Source organism: Hakea prostrata, chromosome 10, assembly GCF_041222555.1.
Source record: "Hakea prostrata isolate BN-2017 chromosome 10, UWA_Hpros_2, whole genome shotgun sequence".
In the NCBI taxonomy this organism is placed as follows: Eukaryota; Viridiplantae; Streptophyta; class Magnoliopsida; order Proteales; family Proteaceae; genus Hakea; species Hakea prostrata.
This window is the reverse complement of record NC_142609.1, coordinates 23,228,246-23,251,577: the sequence shown is the minus strand read 5'-3', so window position 1 is coordinate 23,251,577 and position 23,332 is coordinate 23,228,246. Positions and strand designations below refer to the sequence as shown.

General features: G+C 38.6%; 1 pseudogene; it reads right to left on the bottom strand.

Moving 5' to 3' along the window:
- Window positions 1–4,732: 4,732 nt before the first annotated feature.
- On the bottom strand, window positions 4,733–8,449 carry LOC149002311 (LRR receptor-like serine/threonine-protein kinase EFR pseudogene; annotated as a pseudogene).
- Between the last annotated feature and the right edge of the window lie 14,883 nt (window positions 8,450–23,332).

Sequence of the window (23,332 nt, the reverse complement as noted above, 5' to 3'; positions counted from 1 at the left end):
TATTAGGAAAGATCCCTAACAGAAAAGATACCAAAACATCCAACACAGACCAATTATGGAGTTGCTGTACTCATTGGTCGAGTGGATTGGTCGACTGGTCCGATCGACCAATCAGTCGACCAATGCAGACAGTAGCCTAAAAAAACAGAGTTTTAAGATATAAAATCCGAATTTGGTGGTTCAAAAGGGTACTAATCAAGGGGTAAACCACATCAGTAGTATCCTAACATATAGGGGACCTCAAAACACTAATCGAATCAAGCCATCAAGATCCAAATTAGGAAACAAAAAGTTACCATAATTAGATCAATCATGGATCTTGAAGAATTCAAGATAGAAATCAAAGACAAGAACAATAGGAGAATGAATCATTGATTCGGGTAAAGGTATCATGAAAAGCATACTTAGATCTTCAAGAAAATAGGCTTAAAAGCATAAATCTAAATAAGGAAACAAAACCTACCATATATGTAACTATCATGACTCATGAAGAAAACATGGTATGGTAGAAGAGAAACAACTAGAGATTGATAGATCATGGATCATGAAAAGAAAACACAGCAATTGACTACTAACATGATCAATATAGAAGATCCAAGGAGATCAGAATTCAAATCAGAAGTTAAACAAAGACTAGATCATGGTTTGATCATGATTCCTTCAAAAGCTTGCAATGAACATGGTTAAGATCATTGTTTTAGCCATTAATCCTTAGGATGATCATGAGAGACAAGTCCAGAGATGTTTGCAACAGAGAATGCAGCATCTCCTCTACCGTCTCAACTCAAAAAGGAAAGAAAAACAGAGATGGAGGAGAAGAAGAGAGTGTAGACATACCTTTGATGCAAAAGGAAGAGTTTTGACGAAGATCCGTCAAGAAAATACCCAAGGATGCAAGGGAGATGACTTGCAGAGGTCTTTGGTTCGTTCCAAAGAGTTTGGAGGCAGCAAATACGAAGTAGACTCGAGATTGGACTTAAATAGAGCAAGCAAGACCTAATTGCCAAAGACAGCACCCATTGGTCGAGTGGATTGGTCGACTGGTCCAGTCGACCAATGCAGACAGCAATTCCAAAACAGGGAATTGAAGACCCAGGTCAAATCCAATCCTAAAGGGGTTTTGCACACATGTCAAGTGACTTACCTAATAGGTAGAAATGCCTTCAAACCATGATAGAGAGCACTCCAAGTCCATCAACTAATCCGATCTTCATCAAGATTCAGTTTCCATAAATAGAACTTCATCATCAACTCTCATGGATTTAAAGCCAGACACCAAGTCCTCCACTGAGATGGCCCAAAGCTGACTTCTTACTTTACTTCGGGTCACTGGACCTACAAATAACAAGGTTTCCGGGTCAAGGTTAGGGCTGGGTTTTACATACCATGTTTTTTTATAAATGAAAGTAGCATCCTTTTTTCGATTTCTTAATTTTAATAAAGGAGAAAATAGTCATTATACATTTAATTTTACCAGCCACTTAACACCGTTATAAGTGAAAGGGGAAACAGAAATTCCATAAAGAATAAGGTTTAATTACTAATGGATCTATAATATAGGGGCAACAATAATTAACCTAATTTTTTTTTAGAGTAAATAGTCATTTGTATTAAAAACAAAAAATATTTCCAACTTTACACACAAACAAAGGTGTAGGGGATCTCTCTCAAGCACACAATTCCGCAACAACAGTTGCCCCCAGTACACCCTACCTCACTAGAACCTCAAGAAGAAAACCTATGAACACAAGATAAGATTAAAATCGAAAGCGACGCACAAACTTATCACGACAATTACAAGTTTAGTACATAAAAGAAAAAAAGAAATAAAAATACGTAAAGAAGTACGGTGCTATGACTTAAAGCATGTCTGCCAATAGAAACCAGCATACATAGAGTTAGAATCATAATACATCATGTGTTTCATATCATATAGCATCTTACGTTGCTTTGAATTCCTGCTATTTATGTTTTTATGGATTAACTACCTTATTGGGTTTCATTGAAACTCACTCCTTTTTGTACAATATCTTTTGTTAGATTACTCTACAGGTACTGATGACTATGAAGATCAATATGAGGAAGCGCAAACTGAAGAGGCATGCTTCACGCAAGGTGCTGGCAGCCATGAGGATTACATTGAGGATTCCTCAAGTGGTCTTACTTGTTACCAGGATTAGCCCTACATTGGAGTAGGAACGTCTGAGCGTCATTGATGAAGTCTATGTTTATGAAGACGTTCTCTATAAAGTAGAATAGACTTTAGTTTAGTTTGTTATATCTTTCTTTATTATCTTAGAACCATATGTAATCTTTCTTTTGACTTGCGATCTACTTTCCGTTGTTTGTGGAGTGAGATTCCGCCTCACTTTACTTATTGATTTAGACATTTTGATTGTCTTTCATACTCTGATGATATGTGATTTATTCTTTCCTTATTTGGATCTTTTGTTTATCTTTTGCACATTGATTATTTATGTTCATGATTATGTTATTGTCTATGTGGGAGGTTGATTACCTTGATATTTGATCTTCAGGGCTGTGGATCACACACTCGGGTATGCCAGGTAAGGTACTGGCTGGGTGAATGTGACAGGATTTCTAAAGAACTCAGCTGGTCAAAGGATGAGCTTGGAAGTTTCTAATGAGCTCAAAATTTCTGATGAACTCTCCCAACTAAAGGATGAACTCAGCGTTTGAATAATTTCTCTTGACTAGAGATGAGCTCAAATACTGAAGAATTCTCACAGCTCAAGTCAAATGAAGAGACAATTTGAGGCTGATCAGACAAAGGCACTTTTAAGAAGGCCAGAGAAATAACTTAAACCTCCTGACTAAAGTTTCTTTTTTATTTCAACATGTTCAGCAAGCTTGGGGGCTCTTGTTGTGAATAAATTACCCAAGACCCAGTTTGTACTGGATGGACTAGTCTTAACCATTGGTTTGAACCAAATACAGGATCAACCAGAAAGGCATACAAAGATCTGATCTTAACTATCAGTTCTATAACACTTAATCAATGGCTAAGAGAAGGTAGAGTCAAAAAGAGGAATCTATAAATGGGGCTGAAGCGTATACAGAAGGTAAGACATTCAAATTCACTAAAAAGCTACATGCATCTTCCCGCCCTGAAACATTCAAATAATTCTTAAGCTCTTAGGAGCTCTACAACCCTAATCCTTCGACACTCACTGACTTGACCGTCGAGATAGAGCACCAATCCAGCTGATCGACTCCATTTCTAACAATTCTCCTTTAGCTTTGCAGGTAAGAGTGGATTTAGATCCAAATCAAACTAGATCTGAAGAGTTTGGTGCGATTTGTGGTTCATAACCACCCCTGGCAAATTCTGCACCAACACTGATCATGATCCATTCAAAGATCCAGGCAGCTCTTGTGGAAAATAACAAGGGCCTTTTTTCTTTTCTCCTGCCACATGTGAGTGAAGTTTGAAGATAAGGGAAAAAGTGATACTTAACATGTTTTTTTATAAATGAGAGTAGCATCCTTTTTTCGATTTCTTAATTTTAATAAAGGAGAAAATAGTCATTATACATTTAATTTTACCAGCCACTTAACACCGTTAGAAGTGAAAGGGGAAACCTAAATTTCATAAAGAATAAGGTTTAATTACTAATGGAGCTTTAATATAGGGGCAACAATAATTAACCTAATTTTTTTTAGAGTAAATGGTCATTTGTATTAAAAACAAAAAATATTTACAACTTTACACACAAACAAAGGTGTAGAGGATCCCTCTCAAGCACACAATTCCGCAACAACAGTTGCCCCCAGTACACCCTACCTCACTAGAACCTCAAGAAGAAAACCTATCAACACAAGATAAGATTAAAATCGAAAGCGACGCACAAACTTATCACAACAATTACAAGTTTAGTACATAAAAGAAAAAAAGAAATAAAAATAAAACCGGATCAAAACTAATTCCCAATATAGATTATCATGAAGGTTCCTTAAAAACTTGGTTTTCAGTTGAGTACGTTGGCCCTTTAGAACTTTTATCTGTGAGCTTAACATGGATTTTCTATTGAGATACTGACTTCATGTCTCCATTCATTTTCTTGTGCACATCTTCCTGCATTCTCTGATGTTGAGTCATATTCTTTTCCTTCACACACAAACACAAGTTAGTCATCATCAAAGATGTTCTATCAAATAAAATGTCAATAGCTACATGCCATAGTCATTTCTCACAAGAGTTGCATATGCTTAGGACCAAAGGTAGTCTTTAAATGGTGAACTCTGTACTGAAGGCTTTCCTACAAGCAGAGTCAAGGGGCAAACTTTCCTACAGAGCCTTACCCCAACAATTTTACAGGCTAACAAGACGTTAACATCATTTCTAAGAGAATATGCTCCTCTACGACGGATATGCCAACCTAATTTTAAGGCCATATATCGATTTGATTTTTTATTTTATTTTTTCTCCTTAGGCCTAACCACCCTCCATAAAAATGAAATGGTTTTGAATAAGTTACATGTCAAGGAACTGATATAGTCTTGACACAGAAGGGCCCAAATGAATGTCAAGGAACTGATATAGCCTTGACACAGAAGGGCCCAAATGAGGTGTAATATCGATCTCTTATGCTAAAACTTTCTCAGTTGCATTAGCTACAACTCTCTCTCTTTTTTTTCTTTTCTTTTTTCAGTAGGCATGAAGTTGTTATAAAAATACAAAAACAAAAATGGGAGTAAAAGTAATCACTTTCTAAGAAGATGTGGTTGCTCTGATGAAACTTTGCTTGATTGAGTGTAGCTTTCTTACAACATCACTCATGTTTAGACGTTCTTTTGGTAATTCCATCGAACACTGGAGTGCAACTTCAATCAGTAACGTTATGCAATGTTGCAATTCATCTAGTCCATGACTAGGATATTCAACAACGTTGACAGCTTCATCTTCAATCCTTTCACCATGATTTCCATTAGTTAGGAGTTTTGGATCTAAAATTCGCATCACTCCTGTAGGTAAAGCTGCCTTTGCAAAGTTGTGGAGATTAAATTCATCAGTGAAAATTTGATCTGTTGGCCTTTTTGCTGTACACATCTCCAATAAAAGAACACCAAAGCTAAACACATCTCCTTGCGTAGTTGCCTTTCCACCCATGCCATATTCTGAAATTTAGAAACACATCATTATTACCATGGAAATAGGATATTTTCTAGTGAAAAAGAAAAGAAAAAAAAATCTTTTTTTAAAACTTTGTGTACAGTATAATAAAAAATTAAAAGTCTGAAATAAGCAACCATGAATACAATAATAAAAGGTTTCTAGATGCATGGACATATCTTCAATTTGGGAATGAAAAATTTTCTGATTACATTAAATAAAACCAACTTAAATCCTTTTTTTTTTTTTTTGGTAAAAACCAACCTAAATCCAGTTCAATTAGATATTACGATTTATGTGGCCATTGCATAACCAATTCCTAATTGAATTGAATACAAATAAAACCAGTCAGCTTTAATTAAGATAGAGAAGTTTGTAGATATACTCCATCGACTATGCCAACCAGGATATGAAAATTTAACAATAATTGAACTAATAACATGATTCTTAAAAGCCTAGTCCGGATCCCTTTTCTAAATCATCAATCAAAATTTTCCCAATATACTACAATAGATTATGATTCATATTAGATGAGAATTGCTCAGCACTGGACATCTACACTACAATAACAAAAATAATAATATATTGATAACTCAAAATAAAATCAATTGTAATTTAAATGTTACCTGGAGCAACGTAGCCGATAGACCCTTTTATCCCAATGGTACTAGTTTGACTGTGGGATGAATTATCATCAGGATCCAAAAGTAGCTTTGCCAAACCAAAATCACTGACATGTGCAATCATATCACTATCGAGTAAAATATTGTTTGGCTTCAAATCACAATGAACAATTGGTTCATAACAGTGGTGATGAAAGTAATCCAATGCAGATGCCACATCAATTGCAATGTTTAATCTCTGAAGAAAGCTTAAACTTTTCAAATGATTATAAGCCTCCATTGGGTGCAGCCAATCACACAAACTTCCATTTGGCATGAACTCATAAATAAGGGCTTTAAAATCATTGCCTTTTGAATCAAGACTTGAACAAGAAGTCAAAATCTTCACAAGATTTCGATGTTGAATGTTTCTTAATGCTTCGCATTCAGCCATAAAACTCTTGTAAGCTCTTGGGTTTTGAAGGTTGAGTACCTTGATTGCTACAATTCTTTCATCCTTGATGATCCCTTTGTACACTGTACCAAAACTACCCGAACCTATAAAATTAGTTGAAGAAAATCCTCCAGTAGCTTGGAAGAGCTCTTTGTAAGAAACCTTTAAGAGCTTATCACCTATTGATGGTGTGGCTGGAGTTTTACTTCTTGATTTTCTTGAGCAATAACGAATAAGAAGGGCAGATATCAAAAGAAAGCCAAGAACCACACCAATTACTATAAAGATTATTTTGCAAGCTTGGGACTTTTCTCGTCTTGTTGGTTCATGGTTTGTGCATGGAGGCAATTCTAACTCTGCTATTCCCCCGCAAAGCTTGTCATTTCCATTCACCGAAATTGCACTTGCATTTCCAAATATTCCCTTTGTTGGTACCTTCCCCTCAAGATTATTGAAGGACAAGTTCAAACTTTGTAGTACTAATAGCTTCTCCAGATCTATTGGGATTTGCCCTGATAAATTGTTGTGTGAGAGGTCTAAATCTTGAAGGCCCTTCAAAAGAATCAATGATTGAGGTATGGTTCCATCAAAGAAATTACCTTCCATATGAAGATATTCTAAACTACTACATTCACCAATGGAGGAAGGGATCTCTCCAGATAGTTTGTTGTTGGAGATATTTAATAGAGAGAGACTTTTTATATTGCCAATTTCCGCCGGTAGGGAACCAACAAAAGAATTGTGCGCTAAATCGACAGATATTGACAAAGAAGAAATAAGAAAGAGTTGCTTAGGTATTAGGCCCTGGAGGTTATTAAAGTAAAGAGTTAGGTCCTGTAAATGTTGACAATTTCCAATACTAGATGGGATACTTGCATTCAAGTTGTTCTCTTCTAAATGGAGTGCATACAAAAGAGTAAGATTGCCTATAGATGAAGGAATTGGTCCAGAAAGTCTATTTGAACCCAAGTACAATGCTTGAAGGTTTGGAAATTTCCCTATACTGGATGGTATATTGCCTTCAAAAAAGTTACCCTCCATTGATAGTAAGGTTAAGTTGACAAGGTTCTCAATACTAGCAGGGATGACTCCAGAGATTTGGTTCTCTTGTATTAGTAGGTATAAGAGTTGTGTTGAAAGATTAGCTTTAAAGTTGGGTAGTGGACCCTTAAAACCATTATCAGTCAAGGTCAATAGTTGTAAATGTGTACAATTAACCAAAGAGTTTACAAATTCTAGATCATGATGTTTCCCTGTGCCACATTGATTTCCAGCAATAGAAAACCATTGAAGGTTTTGAAGATTTCCAAGGTTTTCAGGGACTGGTCCAGAAAAATTGTTCCAACCAAGATCAATTTTTTCAACTGTTGAAATATTGGATATGGAATTTGGAATGTTCCCTGAAAATAAGTTTTCTCCAATTGCTATTCCTCTAAGATTTGGAAGAGTAAGGCCTATGTCGTGTGGAAGGTTCCCATGTAGTTGGTTTAGTGAGAGAGAAATAATTTCAAGAGATGAGAGATTGAAAATTGAGAGAGGAAACACACCAGATAGGGTGTTCTCATGAAGTGATAGAAATTTTAGATTTTTTAATTGACCAACTGATTCTGGAATGCTCCCTTGCAGTCTATTTGCACCCAAAGAAATACGTCGGATGGAGGAACTATTCCCCAAAGAAGCCGGTATATGTCCAGTTAAGCCGTTATGATAAATAACAATTGTCTCCAACTTTGACAAAGCCATAAGCTCACCCATGATGCTTCCAACAAGATTGTTATACGATAAGTTGATTTCCCTTAGAACAGTGCAGTTTGCTAAGCTGACAGGTAGTTCTCCTTCCAAAGTGTTGTTCGCAGCATCAATGTATTGTAACCTGTTTAGATTACCAATTTCTTGGGGGATTTCACCAAAGAAGCTATTGTTTCTAATGTTCAGTAGATGTAGAAAAGTAAGATTTCCTATGCAAGGAGAGATGTTACCTCCCAAGCCCTTCCCTTGTAAATCCAAGCTAGTAACCCGTTGTTGATGACGACGGCTACATATTATCCCTACCCAGTTGCAGAAATGAGTGGAATCATTCCAAGAACTTAGTGCTTCATAAGGATCATCAATTTGTTTCTTCAACTCCAACAAGGCAAGTAGATCTGTCTCGTTCCCGGTGATTCTTCTACTGTTGGTGACTGATTGTAGCATCATCAATGAGCTCCCAAATATGAAAATGAAAACCAAAAGAAGCTGATGAAGTGCCATTAAAATGAAATTCTGGAAACTCTACGATTATGAGGTATGGTATAACTGCTCAGTTAATGTTGGTTGTGAAAGAATTTAAAGAACGCATGCACTAAGGACTCCACCACCAAATGGTAGACCTTAGAAGTCAATGTATTTCATCTTATCATTAATCTTGACCTTTATTTGAGTGGTAAACCATAATGGTAGATTTAGAAATTCTTTTTGTTGATCATTCAATTCATAGAACCTTTTTATTGAAAAGACACGTATAACTTGTTTCTACTAGTACCCTTCCTTCAAGACATGAAACTATACATGGAAAGTATTAGAACCTCTCTACCTAATCTGACCTGAGCATCGGAGGCAGCATCTTACCGATTACCATGCACGATCAGTCCTCCATGTTTTCTAAGCAGGATCAGATCCAATGTTAACCCCAGGTTGGTACGCAATCTAACTTAGCAATCCAACCGGCCAGTTAATTAGTTAAATTCAGCAACCAAACTTACAATAGATGATGGATGCTAGAACCCCATTGTGTTACCTGTTTGTTTCCCGTCTTCTTCCATTGGAATATTGCATTGTAGATTCATAATGAATTCCAAAAGAATCCATATAAAACACAATATCAATCTTAAAATTTTATTTTTTTTTTCTCTTTTTTCTTTTAGAAGGCTTGAGCCCATGATAGCTCGGAGTCTGTCTATGCATGCTCTGCTCAGCCTTCCATGGTGGATGGAGAACTCAAGAAAACCATAGTTGAGCTGGTCTTCTCATACATGATTACATGTTGACAATGACTTGACTGACTTGACCAAGTCAACTTATCAACCTAGTGCTCAAATGATGACTCACGAGTCAATTTCAACCACTAAGCTTACTCTCGAGAAAACTTTTCCAAGGTGAGAAGTAGTTTTTTCAGTGGAAAATTATTAGCACCACCCTAAACCCTTAATGCTAACATCACTTCAAAAGAAATAAAAACGTGAATAGAACTTTGTATCAATTAAAACATGACTGAGTCAATTAATCAACGCACTGCCCAAATAATGAGTCAATTTCAACCACGGTGAAAATTTTTCCAGGTGAGAAGTAGTTTTTTTATAGGAAAATTATTATCGCCACCCCTAAGCCCTTAATGTTAACATCACTTCAAAAGAAATAAAAACATGAATGGAACTTTGTATCAATTAAAACATGACTGAGTCCACTAATCAACGCAGTGCCAATCAAAAATCACGACTCACTCATGAGTCAATTTCAACCACTAAGAAAAATTTTCCCAGGTGAGAAGTAGTTTTTTCGGGGGGAAATTATTAGCGCCACCCGTAAACCCTTAATATTAAAATCACTTCAAAAGAAATAAAAATATAAATGGAACTTTGTATATGAACTTGCTATTTTTTTCGGAGACAAGATAGCCCTGTGAAATATTCCAATTAATTAAATAAAATCTAATTTTTAAAATTAATAAAACAATGCAATTGTAAATAGACTCATCCTAGGGCAATGCTACGTTACGACACATATTTCTTTGATCAATCTTTCAATAAGTCAATTTCATATTTATTTGGTTGTTTCTTTTGATTTCTTTGATATTTATTTGATTGTTTCTTTTAATTTAGAATGTATAACAAAATATTTCACAGATTTCTTTGACCAATTTTTTAGTAAGTTGATTTCGTATTTATTTGGTTGTTTCTTTTAATTTATAATGTATAACAAATATTTCATATAATTAGAAGAGCATTTTTTTATTTTAAAGAATTGATATTTTTTTTATTATAGGATGTGGGAACTATTACATATACCACAAGTAGACTGAAACCCGTGACCTCTTAAATAAGAGGTGCTGATATTACCAACTATCCATCCATGGTATTGGAAAGAGTATTGTTATTTAGACAAATTTAAAAATAAAAATAAAAAAAGTTAAATTTTTTGTAAAAAAAATATTAGTAATAGAGGTTCTCATCAATCATTATTATTTTGCTGGATCAAGATGATTGGCCCCCAAAAGAAAAAATATTATGAATGACCAGAAATTGCCCTTACATGACCAATTCTAAGGGATGCATTTGGTAATCGTCTTGGATAACAGTTATGGTGTTCTTTTATTTTCAAAAAAAAAAAAAAAAAAAAATGGGTGATACACGTTCACTAAAACAATTTATTCTTGAAGAAGAAACTACTGAGAAAAGTGACTTGAAAAACAATTTTCACAAAACACATAAGATATATTGATAAGCCTCTTGTATCACGAGTCTATACTCGAAAGCTTGGAAAGCAAATCCCTAAAATCTAGGGAAGGAAATGATTGGAAGATTTGAAGACTCCTATTGCATTCAGATTACCTTTTATGATTAGATTTGAAGAGTCCTATTGCATTTAGATTGCCTTTTACGATTAGAGTTGGGATGGTTCGGTTGATTAATACGGCAGGAAAGTAATTGCTATAAATATGGAAAGGAAGAGTAGGTTAGGCATGTTTTTGAGTTATTGGGAAAGTTTTGGTGAGAGCTATTGCTCTTGGGTAGTCATAGGATTCACCTACTGCTAGTAGTGTGTTTTGTTTCTCGTTCAACTTTTATTCAAAGTCCATTATTATTATTATCTTCTTGAGTTATTCCATCTTTGTTAAGTTACTTCATTCGGGTACTTAACAAATTGGTATCAGAGCCAAACGACTCCAGGGTAATGGTAAAAATCATAATGGAACAGAGGGTAGAGGGACTAGAAACCATGGTTAAAGAGATTCAAAGTCAAGTAGGGGCCTTAGCATATCAAATTGAAAAAGGGGAAAAAGCCAATGATGAATTCAGAGAGGAACTGCGATTTCTTTTCTCAAAAGGGAAATCAGCCGATATCCTAACAGCAACGACGCCTGAGGAAATGCCAGATGAGAGAATGGGTGAAATAGAAAAAATCGAGGGAATTTTTTCCTAGGCATCTCGACATGCCAATTTTTTTTGGAGATGACCCTATGGGATGGATCGCACGTGCTGAAAGATATTTCAATTTGAACAAATTAAGCGATGGAGCGAAACTTCGAACCGCAACTTTGTGTTTTGAGGGAGTTGCATTAGGGTGGATACGTTTTCGCGAGTTGCACCAACCATTACTATCATGGAAGACTTTGAAAGAAGCGTTGATCCAGCGTTTCAGTTCCGCACAAATGAAGACTCCACAAGAAGCATTGATCACCCATAAGCAGGTTGGGTCGTTCGCTGCTTACCGCGATGGATTTGAGGCGCTTACGGCTGCTGCCGGCGCTATAGAAGAAGAGTGGCTAAAGGGTGTTTTTGGCAATGAGGACGTTAGGGCAGAGGTAAAGGTATTTGGACCCACTACATTGGGCCAAATAATGGATCTGGCCCAAGCAGTAGAAGCAAAAAATGTGGCTGGGAGATTCAAGCAGAAACCTTATTGGGCCCAGCCCACTCCACCGACCCAAAATTCAGCCCAACGATATGTTCAATTGGGCCCAACTAGCATTAACTCAAAAGGTCCAACACCGAACCCAGGAACCGGAACCAACCAGGCGTTCAATTCCCTGGTTCGACCAACCCAAAAAGACCCATCGTCTTCTTCCTCTTCCCATCGTTCTCCAACAATGGCGACTTCAGGTTCTTACAGACGATCAAGGTGGCTTTCGCCGGAGGAAATCAAGGAAAAAATGGACAAGGGTGTTTGCTTCCAATGCGATGCTCCTTATACCAAAGGTCATCGTTGCCTTTTGAAGCAACTGAGGGTGCTACTACTCCACGATGCCGATGAACAGGATGTTGCAGCCACTACAAAAATGACCGACGGTAGCCCTGGACTTGATGAAATCGACCCTCTGGTCGAAACGGAACTTTCACACACCTCTTTGGTAGGAATCGACTCATCCCACACCTTGAAGTTGAGAGGGCAGATTTCCGATCACGATATCATCATGTTAGTCGACTGTGGTGCAACGCATAATTTCATTGCGTAGGAGCTGGTGGAGCCTTTCGATCTGGAAGTACAACAGAAGAGCTTTCAGGTAACGTTGGGAGATGGCATGATTCAACGCGGCACTGGAGTGTGTCGAAATACTCCGATCAACGTAGGTCGCGAGACTTTTATACAAGATTTTTACCCATTCCATTTGGACAACATTGACGCTATTTTGGGTGTCGAATGGTTACAAACGTTAGGGGAGGTGAGAAGTAACTGGCGTTCACGAACCATGACATTTGAGTGGCACAGGTGACCTGTAAAACTGCGTGGAGATCTGACTTTATTGAGATTGGAGACAACATTGAAAAGTGTGTTACAGTCCGTCCAGGCAGGAGGTGATGGATACTGGCTACACCCTCAACAGCCTAAATGCGAAGAGCTCAAAGTAAAAGAGAGTGCAGCAGTATCACATTTATTAAAAGAATTCGCACCGCTGTTCGAGGCACCCACAGGATTACCGCCACAGCGGAACCTACGGCTAGCCGAAGGAAGTACATCACCTAATGTCACATCCACCCAGCCGGTACCCTACCTGGCATACCCGAGTGTGTGATCCACAGCCCCAAAGATCAAGTATCGAGGTAATCAACCTCCCACATAGATAATAACATAATCATGAACATAAATAATCAATGTGCAAAAGATAAACAAAAGATCCAAATAAGGAAATAATAAATCACATATCATTAGAGTATGAAAGACAACCAAAATGTCTAGATCAATAAGTAAAGTGAGGCGAAATCCCACTCTACAATCAGCAGAAAGTAGATCGCAAGTCAAAAGAAAGATTACATCTGGTTCTAAGATAAGAAAGAAAGATATAACAAACTAAACTAAAGTATATTCTATCTTATAAAGAATGTCTTCATAAACATAGACTTCATCAATAACGCTCAGACGTTCCCACTCCACAGTAGGGCTAATCCTGGTAACAAGTAAGACCACTTGAGGAATCCTCAATGTAATCTTCATGGTTGCCAGCACCTTGCGTGAAGTACGCCTCTTCAGTCTGCACTTCCTCGTACTGACCTTCGTAGTCATCAGTACCTGTAGAGTAGTCTAACAAAAGATATTGTACAAAAAAAAAAGGAGTGAGTTTCAATGAAACCCAATAAGGTAGTTAATCCATAACAACATAAATAGCAGGAATTTAAAGCAACGTAAAATGCTATATGACATGAAACACACGATGCATTATGATTCTAACTTTATGTATGCTAGTCTCTATTGGTAGACATGCTTTAAGTCATAGCACCGTACTTCTTTAGGAAGGTCTCATCACACAACTCCTTTTGGTAGTGGGTCCGGCATCCCTCAGGACATTCCATGGCTGGGGGTTAAGTCACCACTCTCTCACATCACCATTGGTCTAAGTACTGGCGCATGTCAGGGTCAAAGCCTATCCAAATGCAAGTCTCCTACTTAGTTACATCAAGTCAGATCCAGATACGTCCATTCCTTGCCCCTAGCGATCCTTTCCGGCATCCTTCACACTAGAGTCCTCATAGTCCCTGACTACGGACTCATCAACCCTATTGGTTATCCACATATGGTAAACGGGAAGCTCTCACGTCCCCTCACGGATTGGTTATCAGTCTTGAGCGCCCGTGAGCCCAAGTCTATCCATATGCAACCCTACCAACAAATGGCCCCCACAATGTGATTCCTGTCCTCTCACTGATTGGTTACCGGTCTTGAGCGCTCATGAATCCCCATTGCTACCACGGGTCGTTCGGTCTCAATACCCCTCCAATTAGGGTCTGACATAACGGGACATCCTAGCCAAACACTACTAGACAACCCTAAATATGTCATCCAACAGTTTAAGAAGGCGTCCAAAGGTCATCTCCAGAAACATCCCATAATATTCCCGTAGTTGTCCAAGGACAGAAGTGTCAAAAGGACACCTCTCCTTTCCAAACCATACTTAATCATTCACAAACATAAATCCATCATGTCACATATATGGTAAGTTCTTATATGGAAAGAAATCGATAACAACATACAACTTGCAGATAATTGGTAAGTAAATCAATTGAAATAATCAAGTAATGCTACTGTAATTCAAAGTATTTGCATCAGTAGTATATAGTGTAAGAATCTAATTAAGGAAATAAATCAAGGATTTAAATATAGAAACTAGAACATGCAATCTATGTAGTTAAGGAAATAACCATCCTTACCTTATATAACTCGCAAAGGATCTTAGGGAATCAAGTAAGACCTTGACTAAACTTGGAAAGAGAGTCCTAAACAAGTATATATAATATATTAGGAAAGATACCTAGAAGGAAGAAACCAAATCATCCAAAATAGACTAAATATGAGGTTGCTGTACTCATTGGTCGATTGATTGGTCTACTGCCTCAGTCGACCAATGAGTCGGCCAACAGAGACAGTGGCCTTCAAAATCAGAGATTTTAGAATATAAAACCGAATTTGGTGGTTCAAAAGGGTACCAAACAAGGGGGAAACTACAATGACAGTATACTAGTATATAGAGGATTTCAAAACTCTAATCATATCAAGTCTTCAAGTTACAAATTAGGAAACAAAAAGTTTCCATAATTAGATTAATCATGGTTCTTGAAGAATTCATTGTAAAAATCATGGACAAGAAACAATAGGATGATGGATCACTAATGTGGAAATCATGAAAAGCATGCATAGATCTTCAAGAAAAATAGATCTAAGACTGAAGAAATCAATCTAAATAAGTAAATAGAATGAATACAAGTTTTCCTTCAAAAGCGAGTGATGATCTTGATGAAGATCATCCACCAAGCTTTAGATCCTTAGGAAAATAGAGGGAATGAGTAAAGAGATAGTTGCAACAGAGATACAACATCATCTCTACTGTTCCTCAATCAGAAAAGTAATGGAGAATCAAAGATGAAATATAGAAAAGAATGATCACATACCTTTTTGTGTAAAAGCACGAGATTTGACGAAGATCTATCAAGAAAATCACCAAGGATGCAAGGGAGATGACTTGCAAAGGGCTCTGGTACATTCCAAAGAGTTTGAAGGTAGAAAATAAGAAGTAGACTCGAGATTGGACTTAAATAGAGCAAGCAAAGACGTAATCAACAAATCAGATCTCATTGGTCGATTGATTGGTTGACTGGCCCAGCCGACCAATCAGGACAGCAAGTCCAAAACAGGGAAATGAAGGCTCAGATCAAATCCAAAAATAAAGGGGTTTTGCACACACATTAAGTGACTTACCTAGTAGGTAGAAATGCCTTCGAACCAAGCCAGAGAGTACTCCAAGTCTATCAACTAATTCCATCTTCATCAGGGTGCAATTTCCATAAATAGAACACTGTCATCAACTCTCATGGATTCTAAGCCAGCCACCAAGTCTTCCACTGGGATGGCCCATAGCTGACTTCTTGCCTTACTTCGGGTTGTCAGACCTACAACAACAAGGTTTCCGGGTCGAGGTTAGGGCTGGGTTTCACACCTAATATTCGGCCCTATCGTTACCCACACTCTCAAAAGAACGAGGTTGAAAGGTTAGTACACAAAATGTTAACGGCAGGATTGATACGGCCTAGTATGAGTCCTTACTCCAGTCCAATATTGTTGGTCCGAAAGAAGGATGGAGGATGGAGATTCTGTGTGGATTATCGTGCCTTAAATAAACTCATGGTTCCTGACAAGTTCCCTATTCCTGCAATTGACGAACTATTGGATGAGTTAGGAGGAGCCACCGTGTTCACAAAACTTGATTTAAAAGCAGGCTACCACCAGATCAGAATGGCGAATGACGATGAAGAAAAGACGGCTTTTCATACCCATAATGGGCATTACGGCTTTTCGTACCCATAATGAGTTGTGATGCCTTTTGGGCTCTCGAATGCTCTTGCTACGTTCCAATCACTTATGAGTGAGGTATTTCGTGAACATTTAAAGCTATTTATTTTGGTGTTCTTTGACGATATTTTGGTGTATAGCAGGACCATGGACGACCATGTGGGTCATTTACGAACCACCTTTACACTCCTAACACAGCATTGCCTTGTTGTCAACAAAAAAAAAAAGATGTTTGGAGTGGCTACACTGGAGTACTTAGTGTGAAATCCAGCCCAAACCTAACCAGGACACCCTATTTGTTTTGAGATAAAGAAAGACTTGTTTGATGTTAGACCTTAATGTTAAACCTTGATTTCAATGTTATTATCTTTGAAAGCCTTAGGAGGTCATGTCCTACCTTTTCCTTAGGGTAGATCCAATGCCCCGAAGTGAAGGAAGAAGTCCTTGTGGGCCCTCTTTATGGAAGACATGGTGTTTGACCCGAAACCCATGGACATTGACGATGATGCCCCTTACTTGAGTACATTGTCAGTGTTTAGTGAAATTCTGCGCATCAAAGAGGGTTGAATTATTTGAAGTACAAAATGAACTCCCAAGCCCGATCTGAAGGTAGTTCTTGAAACTAGACTTCTTAATTGACTTGTAGGAGAAAACCCCACTCAATTTGACCTCGTAGCCCTCCGAATTCCTATTCGAAGTTGCTGAACTATTGCTGAGTTTTCTGCTGAACTTGTTTGGTCGATCCTCTTTGGTCGATCCCATCGACCAAGGTTGCCCAGATTTGAGTAAAAGATGCTTTTTGGAATATTCTCTCATCTATATATTCTAGCCTCGTGTTTTGAACCATATTACACTCATCTAAACCACTGAGAACTAGAGTGGAGCTTCCCAAGGCACTTTCTTGGTATTTGTGAAGGATTCTTGACCCCAATCATTGTCTCTCTTCTCTAATCATCATCTACAAGGTATGATTCATCACTCTTACTCTCTATTCTATTCTTTTCTATTCCTTTTCTTGTTGTTGCAACCTTGCAACCATCACTCCAAGTGTTCACTCTTGCTTAACCTATGATCCTCTCCCATTTCCATTGATGCTATGCTCTCATTTCAAGCCTTGCATATGCATTCCTTTGATTCTCTTCTTAACTTCATACATTCTTGTTCTAAACGGAGGTATCTAGTGTGTGATGTTTATGTTTATTACTAGCATATGATTCTAACCCAATTCCTATTAGTTCCCCTAGCTAATTCATACATTTCCAATGCAAATGCATTTGATTTCAAGCCATGCTTTGATTCTTGTCTATAGAACTTAGTAGTCAAATTTGAGGCTTTCTAATTAGACCTTTAGATTGTGTTAATTTCTTGATTAATAGTGTTCTTATACTGTTATTAATCATCCCTCCAAGTTTTGGATCGATCCGAGCCCCGGAAGACCGGTTTCGGACCAAAATCCCCAAAAATCCAATATGCAGCCTGAGACTGTCTTGGTCGATCACATCGACCAAGAGCATCGACCAAACATACTGCTGAATTGTATCCTCCGCCGTTTTGACTCGTTCGACCTCCAATTTCCCCGATTTCTTCTCTAATCTTTCATTTATGTTTGTCTAGGGCCTTATTGCCATCATTGGATCATTCTTGTGTAACCCTTGGATCATCATCATCACAGCTTAAGGTAAGGACGGTTATCGCCATAAACACATAGGCTATGTGATTATGTCTTGATGTTCATAACTTAGTGAATATAGTTTCTTTATTACTTTTGAATATCATAGAACTGTTGTATAAGCTTTAGAACAGTAATATTGTGTTTATATATATTCTTGTTATAATGATTAGTCGTTCTTGTTACTTATATATATGATGAATCATTACGATGTTATGACTTAACTTCTATTATGATGATGTATCATTTGTATATGGTATGATGGACTTGAGCATGTGATTGCTTAGGTATAATTTGGGATTGGGGAGTGTCCTATTAAAGCTTCTGTCCTTGGGCATCGGAGGGAATAGTATGGGATGTTCTCCGAAGGTGCCCATCGACACTTTTTCGGATTATTGGATGACATATATACGGCTTGTCTAGTGGTGTTTGGCTAGGATGTCCCTGTCATATCAAACCCGAATCGAAAGGGCATTGAGACCGAACAACCCGTGGTAGGGTATGGTTTGATGGGCACTCAAGACTAGTAACCAACCCGTGAGAGGACATAAACCATACTACGGATACCCGAAAGGGGCCATTTATTGGTAGGGTTGCAAATAGCTAGACTTGGGCTCACGGGCGCTCGAAGATCGGTGGGTCATATCCGTGAGAGCTTTCCGTCTACTATTTGTGGATGACCAATAGGGTTAGTGAGTCCAGTGGGTAATATCTGTGACTCTAGTGTAAATGATACAGGAAAGGATCCCGGGATGGGAAGAATGGACGTATTTGGATCTAACATGATATGACTAAGTAGATGACTTGCATTGGGCTAGGCTTTACCTTGACATGTGCCAATACTTAGACCAAATGGTGATGTGAGAGAGCGGTGACCGAAACCCCAACCATGGATTGTTCGAGAGGGATGCAGGACCCAATTACCCCGGTCGCTGAGTGACTGAGACTTACCTAAAGAAGTATTGTGCTATGACTTAAAGCATGTCTACCTTAGAGACTAGCATTCATAGAGTTAGAATCATACTTGCATCATGTGTTTCATATCATATTGCATCGTGTTATGGCTTGTATCATATGGCTTATGTTTTATGGAATAATTGCCTTGCTGAGTTCTTTTGAACTCACTCCTTTTTGCAACATCTTTTGTTAGACTCTATTGCAGGTACTACTACTATTGACTATGACAGTCAACACTCTGAAGACCAAGTGGATGACTCGTACCACACTGGTTATGGTGAACAAGTTGATAAAGACTAGTAGTCCGAGATTGAAACTTATCTGGAGCAGATCGGTTTTGCACTTGTGTGCTAGAGATGGGATATCGTCTCATTCCCTTTTTAACCTTTTATTTGATTCGTTGAACCGTAGTTTAGTTTGTTCCCTTGTCATTTTGGGAACCGATTGTAACCCTTAATTTAGTCGATCTACCTTCCGCTATTATTATAGGATGGGTTTCCCCCTCCTTTTCAAACTTTGACTATTTATCCTATTTGTATCATTTCCGCACTCTGGTGTTCTTTTGTGATCCTTCTGAGGTCCTTTATTGACTTGTATTATTATTTGTTCTTTCATTTGATTCTATTATTGTGCTAAGTGGCTATGATCGTTCCTAAACTTGATCAGCGGGACCGTGAATCACTCCCCTGGGTAATCCAGATAGGGTACCCCCTGGGTGGATGTGACACTTAGGGCACATCATATCTAAAGACGGAGTAGCGGCGGATCCACGGAAAATCAAGTGTATGGAGGAGTGGCCCCAGCCACAAAATCTTGAAGCCCTACAAGGATTTTTAGGGTTAACAGGGTATTACAGCAGATTTGTCAAAGACTATGGTAAGATTGCCGCTCCGCTCACTAATTTATTAAAGAAAGATGTGTTTCAGTGGAGTGATGACGCAACAAAGGCGTTTAACACCCTGAAGACAACCATGACGACCGTTCCGGTGTTAGTTATGCCCGATTTTGCAAAGGAGTTTTGGGTGGAGACAAATGCTTCCGGTTTTGGGCTAGGTGCGGTTTTGATGCAAGATGGCCATCAATTGCTTATTGGAGTCAGGCGTTATCATCTCGAGCGCAAGCTAAATCCGTATATGAAAAAGAATTAATGGCAATTGTGCTTGCTATCCAGAAATGGTGTTACTACTTGATGGGGAGGCATTTCAAAGTACGAACTGATCAAAAAAGCCTGAAATATTTGTTGGATCAGCGTATTGTGCCTACGGATCAACAGAAGTGGGTCATGAAGTTGTTGGGATTTGATTTTGAAATTCTGTATCGTCCGGGCAGCTAGAACAAAGCCGCCGACGCTCTTTCGCGACAGTCAGCGGGTGATAGGCAGATTTCCGCCCTAATAGCAGCAAACTAGCAGGAAAGTGAGGGTTTAGACGCAGCAGTACACACCTCAAACCGTTACCAGAAGATCATTCAGGCCTTGATGAAGGGATCCCAGGACTACCCCAACTATCAGCTTCAACAGGGCACCTTACTCTATAAGAACCAGTTAGTCATCCCCGACTTCACCATTAATTCCCAAATTACTTTTGGAGTGTCATTCTACCCCATTCGGTGGGCATTCAGGGTTTTTGAGAACCTACAGGCGATTAGCAACTGTGGTATACTGGTTAGGAATGAAGGCTACTGTCCGCGATTTTGTGGCTAGTTGTGATGCTTGTCAGCGCAGTAAATATCAAGCCATGAAACCCGCCGGACTCCTTCAACCACTGCCAATTCCAGATCGCATTTGGGAGGACATTAGCATGGATTTTATTGGTGGGTTACCTAGCACTAAGGGTGGAGATATCGTGCTTGTTGTAGTTGACCGGCTATCCAAGTACGCTCACTTCATTGCTCTTTCACACCCTTATTCCGCCAAGGATGTGGCTACCTCGTTCGGCAAGGAGGTTATCCACTGGCATGGGTTCCCTCGAACCATTGTCTCTGACCGAGATCGCATCTTCCTTAGTAATTTTTGGATGGAGCTTTTCAAATTGGCGGGCACCAACCTCAAGTTCAGCAGTGCCTACCATCCTCAAATGGATGGTCAAACGGAGGTGGTAACTTGCAGCCTTGAGATTTATCTACGATGCTTCTGCGCTCACCAACCGAAGGACTGAATTAATTGGTTGCCGTGGGCAGAATATTGGTACAATACGACATTTCATTCAGCCACTAAAATGACTCCCTTTCAGGTTGTGTATGGGTGAGACCCCCCCCCTTCTCTTCTGCGTTGGGAGGATGGTCGATCTAAAGTGGATGAGGTTGATGTGTTCCTTCGGGAGCGTAATCGAGTGTTGGATGACCTCAAAACAAATCTGCGAGTGGCCCAAGATCGGATGTGCACTTCCACGGATTCCAAGCGTAGGGAGGTGCATTATCAAGTGGGGGATGAAGTTTTTCTTAAGCTACAACCTAATCGCTTCCAGAAACTTGCCAAACGGCCCAATGAGAAATCCAGCCATCGCTTCTACGAGCCGTACCAGATCATTGAGCAGGTGGGACCAGTTGCCTATCGTCTACGTTTACTTGCTGATTCAAGGATCCACCCGGTGTTTCACGTCTCACGGTTGAAGTAAGCACTTGGGCAGCATATTACTCCGCAACCGCTTCCAACTTGTTTGCAGGGAAACGGCAAGTTGCAGCTCACACCCGAAGTCTTGCTCAACATTCGTTTCTCTACCCAAGGGATGCTAAAGGTTTTGATTCAATGGAAAGGACTGCCTCCTTGTGAAAATACTTGGGAAACTTATGATGAGATGCAGTCCCACTTTTTAGATTTTCACCTTGAGGACAAGGTGAAACTGTTGGAGGGGAGTATTGATAAGCCCTTGTATCACGAGTCTATACATGAAAGCTTGGAAAGCAAATCCCTAAAATCTAGGGAAGCAAATGATTGGAAGATTTGAAGAGTCCTATTGCATTCAAATTACCTTTTAGGATTAGATTTGAAGAGTCATATTGCATTCAGATTGCCTTTTACAATTAGAGTTGGGATGGTTCGGTTGATTAATATGGTAGGAAAGTAATTGCTATAAATATAGAAAGGAAGAGTAGGTTAGGCATATTTTTGAGTTATTGGGAAAGTTTGGGTGAGAGCTATTGCTCTTGGGTAGCCGTAGGATTCACCTACTACTAGTAGTGTGTTTTGTTTCTCATTCAACTTTTATTCAAAGTCCATTATTATTATTATCTTCTTGAGTTATTCCATCTTTGTTAAGTTGCTTCATTCGGGTACTTAACACATATCCTATGAGAAAACTAGAAACGTCATACAATAGTCCTGACAGTGAAGGTTTGTCAAGATCATCCTTACCCCATTTCTATTAGTGGACCCCCTTAGGTAATGTTTGGCATGATTTTCATTTTTTTTTTCTCCAAACAAATAGAAATGGTAGGTTTGGTATGATTTATACAACAAAAAGGTTGAAAAAAGATCAAAAGTCAAAAACAGGTCTCAACCTCTTTTTTATTTTCCTATGAAAATAGCTCTCATTTTTTTTTTGAAATAGTTCTTAAAACATGCGACAACGGTAATAAGTGAGGTTAAAACGGTAAATTCAATTTCTTCTATAAAACCCAAGTAAAAACACCTTGCCAAAATTTGGACAGAATTCTCGCTGTTTCGAGGAGGGGTGAAATAAAACAGTGGGTGATAGGTATATATCCCAAAAGTCGCGGAACTCACCGATTTTTCAGTGAACTGGTGAAATACAAGCAAAAGTCGTTGATACTTCACCGTAGTCGCCAGAATTTGTAGTCCTTTGTTTCTCTATTTGTGGTGGCTATCATTGTCGATGGGGGTGGAATGGGTGTTGCAACGGCGCGGCTTGAGGACGAAATTCAAAATAGTGAATGAGGATTATGGAATGCTGATTCGACTAAGAATGTAGAAGTCAACGATTTGGTGAAATTGATGCATCGTTCTAGTGGCTAAGTAGAAACGGTCTTCACAATTTGAAGGTTGGATTGAGGTTATTGCCGGATTGGATCCGATTGGCATCGTTTGAACTTCAAACTCATTAACAAACTGGCAAAGAAAGCAAAGTGAGTTTGATGATCTGATCTAAAATCGCCTCTGGCGGATATCCTTAAGGTTCAAACTTTCTGCAAATAACACTCGTCATTTTCGGTATTCGCATAGTTGCAGACTTGCACTTGCAGGTGATATTTTATAAATTTTTTATGCATAATTTCAATGAAAATGATTGATATTTCTTGTGCCAAGGGACTCTAACAACTTAGTTAATGGACACATAATTTACAGTAAGGATGAAGCATGGTGTGGAGACCTTTGATGAACTTTTTTTTTTCTTTTCTTTTTTTTTATTTCTGAATTAATCTCCGTAGGGGCCAAGGGTCGAGAAATGGTAAAATATCAGACGAACTTACAGTGAAGTACATCGATTTGCCAATTTTGCCAAGGTGCAAACTAGTAAATTTCG